The following is a 5,000-nucleotide window of genomic DNA, read 5'->3' on the forward strand; positions in this document are numbered from 1 at the left end:
TGTATCGCTTCATGTTAAACACCTTGCAAGTCTTGCTCACTTTCCACATGCTCCTGCTGTACACTGTAATGTGGATGGCAGCAGGACGTACATGCCGCCCCTCCCCACGTCCCCACCTTGCCCCCTGCCTTCGCAAGCTGGTTGGTGAGAAGTTTGCATGTTCAATGCCCTTCGCATGCGACGTACTCAGGCTACGTTGTGGTGCGGCCTGTGTCAACTGTCCGCTGATGTCGTACGCGTGAACCACAATCTGTACTGCACATTCGTCCTTATGTACTGAATGATACATCGTGGCACATGTGTGACCGCACAACGACTGCGCCCAAAAAACGGCGGACCATACAGTGCAAATATTGTGCACGCAGCTACGTGTCGTCTCCCTATGAGAGCTGGATTGCAGTGTGGTACGCCATAGAGACGTGTGGGAGGAACGGACGCCGTGGATGGCGATCAGCATGAGCTGTCTGTTGATGTATTCGGACCTAGTCGTCTCTCCTCACACACCGTGATGGCATGGTGCACCGCGTTCCATATCTGCGACATGCTACAGAGGCCGGTTGACAGTCGTTCGGAGCAATGGACATCGCATACGTACGGGGGCCACCTTCCACGTATTGTCTAGGCGTGCACATTTTGTTGCGTGTATGTGGGCAGACGTAGTGTGGCGTGACACCTGACACAGGCATGCAATAATCGTTGAAGTTGCAAATGGCGATGGACGCCTGCGTTTTTCTGGTGAAGTTACGCAAATGAACAAATGGTAACCTGTTGTGGTGCGGTTGTTCTCGCTAGGGGTGAATCGGTGATGGCGACGATAGGTTGAGGTACTAACCGGTTGTTCCAGCGATACCCACCATGCCGACGAAACTGAACGGCATCTGGGTGTGAAGCGATACGCGGCGGTGGCTGGGTGGGACCGTCCCCGGCCGGTGAGGGGGCGCCTCCCGGCGTGCTGGCCGCGCGGTGCGTGGGGCGCACGCGCTACAGCCGGCTGGTGGGGGCGGCCAGTGGCAGGCGCGCCGGCCGACGGACGCGGCAGGCGTCGCAGCTGCGCGCCCGGCCGCCACCCTGCGCGCGGCGCCGTGCGGCCAAAGTAGGTCCTCGCGGGCCCGGTGCGAAGCGCGGTGGACATCTTCAGTGTGCTGGTCCGATTGAGGACTGTGTGCGATTGAGGATGCGCCGCCGCCCGGCGCTCGGCGCCGCGACGCCGTCTGCTGCTCGGTCGCCCCAGCGGTTCTCGCTGGTGGTTTGTATCGCAGCTGTGCGGATGTGTTGGCGGCGTGCGCTGTGCTGGGAGAGTTCGCTTCGGCACCCAAGTGGGGCTTTTGTCCTTCTGTGGCGCTGGCGTTGGAGCTGCCGGTCACCGTAGGTGGCGCGTGTTGTCTCCCGCCGGCAATGCCACGACAGCACGCTCCCGGGCCTCTGTCGGCAGCGGCAAGCTCAGTTGGGAGCACGGGGTGGTCGCACCGAAAGCGTCTACTCGCCTAACTCCGGGCGATTGCGCCTCTCTCGAACCCGACCAAGTACTTGGGACGGCGCTGCGCGCCGCCGGGACCTGAGAGGGTTTCGAGGTGTATTGTGCAGGGGAGCTCAGCCTCCTCCTGTTTGCAGAATGATTGAGCGGACGCTTGCGTGTTCGCGCGGGCCCCCGGGACACACTCCCGGGCGGCCGGCTGCTCAGCTCTAGTTGACGCAGCTCCCTGGTTGATCCTGCCAGTAGTCATATGCTTGTCTCAAAGATTAAGCCATGCATGTCTCAGTACAAGCCGCATTAAGGTGAAACCGCGAATGGCTCATTAAATCAGTTATGGTTCCTTAGATCGTACCCACGGTTACTTGGATAACTGTGGTAATTCTAGAGCTAATACATGCAAACAGAGTCCCGACCAGAGATGGAAGGGACGCTTTTATTAGATCAAAACCAATCGGTCGGCTCGTCCGGTCCGTTTGCCTTGGTGACTCTGAAATAACTTTGGGCTGATCGCACGGTCCTCGTACCGGCGACGCATCTTTCAAATGTCTGCCTTATCAACTGTCGATGGTAGGTTCTGCGCCTACCATGGTTGTAACGGGTAACGGGGAATCAGGGTTCGATTCCGGAGAGGGAGCCTGAGAAACGGCTACCACATCCAAGGAAGGCAGCAGGCGCGCAAATTACCCACTCCCGGCACGGGGAGGTAGTGACGAAAAATAACGATACGGGACTCATCCGAGGCCCCGTAATCGGAATGAGTACACTTTAAATCCTTTAACGAGTATCTATTGGAGGGCAAGTCTGGTGCCAGCAGCCGCGGTAATTCCAGCTCCAATAGCGTATATTAAAGTTGTTGCGGTTAAAAAGCTCGTAGTTGGATTTGTGTCCCACGCTGTTGGTTCACCGCCCGTCGGTGTTTAACTGGCATGTATCGTGGGGACGTCCTGCCGGTGGGGCGAGCTGAAGGCGTGCGACCGCCTCGTGCGTGCTCGTGCGTCCCGAGGCGGACCCCGTTGAAATCCTACCAGGGTGCTCTTTATTGAGTGTCTCGGTGGGCCGGCACGTTTACTTTGAACAAATTAGAGTGCTTAAAGCAGGCAAGCCCCGCCTGAATACTGTGTGCATGGAATAATGGAATAGGACCTCGGTTCTATTTTGTTGGTTTTCGGAACCCGAGGTAATGATTAATAGGGACAGGCGGGGGGCATTCGTATTGCGGACGTAGAGGTGAAATTCTTGGATCGTCGCAAGACGAACAGAAGCGAAAGCATTTGCCAAGTATGTTTTCATTAATCAAGAACGAAAGTTAGAGGTTCGAAGGCGATCAGATACCGCCCTAGTTCTAACCATAACGATGCCAGCCAGCGATCCGCCGCAGTTCCTCCGATGACTCGGCGGGCAGCCTCCGGGAAACCAAAGCTTTTGGGTTCCGGGGGAAGTATGGTTGCAAAGCTGAAACTTAAAGGAATTGACGGAAGGGCACCACCAGGAGTGGAGCCTGCGGCTTAATTTGACTCAACACGGGAAACCTCACCAGGCCCGGACACCGGAAGGATTGACAGATTGATAGCTCTTTCTTGATTCGGTGGGTGGTGGTGCATGGCCGTTCTTAGTTGGTGGAGCGATTTGTCTGGTTAATTCCGATAACGAACGAGACTCTAGCCTGCTAACTAGTCGCGTGACATCCTTCGTGCTGTCAGCGATTACTTTTCTTCTTAGAGGGACAGGCGGCTTCTAGCCGCACGAGATTGAGCAATAACAGGTCTGTGATGCCCTTAGATGTTCTGGGCGCACGCGCGCTACACTGAAGGAATCAGCGTGTCTTCCTAGGCCGAAAGGTCGGGGTAACCCGCTGAACCTCCTTCGTGCTAGGGATTGGGGCTTGCAATTGTTCCCCATGAACGAGGAATTCCCAGTAAGCGCGAGTCATAAGCTCGCGTTGATTACGTCCCCTGCCCTTTGTACACACCGCCCGTCGCTACTACCGATTGAAATGATTTAGTGAGGTCTTCGGACTGGTACGCGGCATTGACTCTGTCGTTGCCGATGCTACCGGAAAGATGACCAAACTTGATCATTTAGAGGAAGTAAAAGTCGTAACAAGGTTTCCGTAGGTGAACCTGCGGAAGGATCATTACCGACTAGACTGCATGTCTTTCGATGTGCGTGTCGTGTCGCGCAACACGCTACCTGTACGGCTCGCCGTAGAACCGTGCGCCGCGTGCGGAACCACGCGTGCCTCTCAAAACTAGCGGCAATGTTGTGTGGTACGAGCGCTGAAGCGCTGGAGCGGCTGGCCTGCGGCACCTGGCGCCTGGCGCCGGTTTTGAATGACTTTCGCCCGAGTGCCTGTCCCGCTCCGGTGTGGAGCCGTACGACGCCCGTCGGCCGTTGAGGCCGTTGGACACAGAACGCTGGAACAGGGGCCGCCACACGCCTCACTCCCCGCCTATGCGACCGTCTCGAAAGAGACGGCGGAAACTGAGAAAAGATCACCCAGGACGGTGGATCACTCGGCTCGTGGGTCGATGAAGAACGCAGCAAATTGCGCGTCGACATGTGAACTGCAGGACACATGAACATCGACGTTTCGAACGCACATTGCGGTCCATGGATTCCGTTCTCCGTGCCACGTCTGGCTGAGGGTCGGCTACGTATACTGAAGCGCGCGGCGTTTGCCCCGCTTCGCAGACCTGGGAGTGTCGCGGCCGCCTGTGGGGCCGGCCGCGTCTCCTCAAACGTGCGATGCGCGCCCGTCGCCTGGCGGTTCGCATACCGGTACTTTCTCGGTAGCGTGCACAGCCGGCTGGCGGTGTGGCGTGCGACACCTCGTACAACGACCTCAGAGCAGGCGAGACTACCCGCTGAATTTAAGCATATTACTAAGCGGAGGAAAAGAAACTAACAAGGATTCCCCCAGTAGCGGCGAGCGAACAGGGAAGAGTCCAGCCACCGAACCCCGCAGGCTGCCGCCTGTCGTGGCATGTGGTGTTTGGGAGGGTCCACTACCCCGACGCCTCGCGCCGAGCCCAAGTCCAACTTGAATGAGGCCACGGCCCGTAGAGGGTGCCAGGCCCGTAGCGGCCGGTGCGAGCGTCGGCGGGACCTCTCCTTCGAGTCGGGTTGCTTGAGAGTGCAGCTCCAAGTGGGTGTAAACTCCATCTGAGACTAAATATGACCACGAGACCGATAGCGAACAAGTACCGTGAGGGAAAGTTGAAAAGAACTTTGAAGAGAGAGTTCAAAAGTACGTGAAAACCGTTCTGGGGTAAACGTGAGAAGTCCGAAAGGTCGAACGGGTGAGATTCACGCCCATCCGGCCACTGGCCTCCGCCCTCGGCAGATGGGGCCGGCCCGCCCGCGCGGAGCAATCCGCGGCGGGGGTCGTGTCCGGTTGCCTTTCCACTCGCCGCGGGGTGGGGCCGTTCCGGTGTGCGGTGGGCCGCACTTCTCCCCTAGTAGGACGTCGCGACCCGCTGGGTGCCGCCTACGGCCCGGGTGCGCAGCCTGTCCTTCCGCGGGCCTC

The 5,000-nt window shown here is 58.1% G+C and overlaps 2 non-coding genes and 1 pseudogene across 2 annotated transcripts; all 3 read left to right on the plus strand.

Annotated features, from left to right (window-relative positions):
* The first annotated feature begins 1,697 nt into the window (after positions 1–1,697).
* Positions 1,698–3,611, plus strand: LOC124771402. The gene has a single exon (XR_007013413.1). It is a non-coding gene; the product is annotated as a small subunit ribosomal RNA (ribosomal RNA).
* Positions 3,612–3,967: 356 nt separating this feature from the next.
* On the plus strand, positions 3,968–4,123 carry LOC124771997. Its single transcript, XR_007013688.1, has one exon. It is a non-coding gene; the product is annotated as a 5.8S ribosomal RNA (ribosomal RNA).
* Positions 4,124–4,311: 188 nt separating this feature from the next.
* LOC124771701 overlaps positions 4,312–5,000 on the plus strand; it is a 4,187-nt pseudogene continuing 3,498 nt past the window's right edge.

Source organism: Schistocerca piceifrons, unplaced genomic scaffold (genome assembly GCF_021461385.2).
Source record: "Schistocerca piceifrons isolate TAMUIC-IGC-003096 unplaced genomic scaffold, iqSchPice1.1 HiC_scaffold_936, whole genome shotgun sequence".
Lineage (NCBI taxonomy): Eukaryota > Metazoa > Arthropoda > Insecta > Orthoptera > Acrididae > Schistocerca > Schistocerca piceifrons.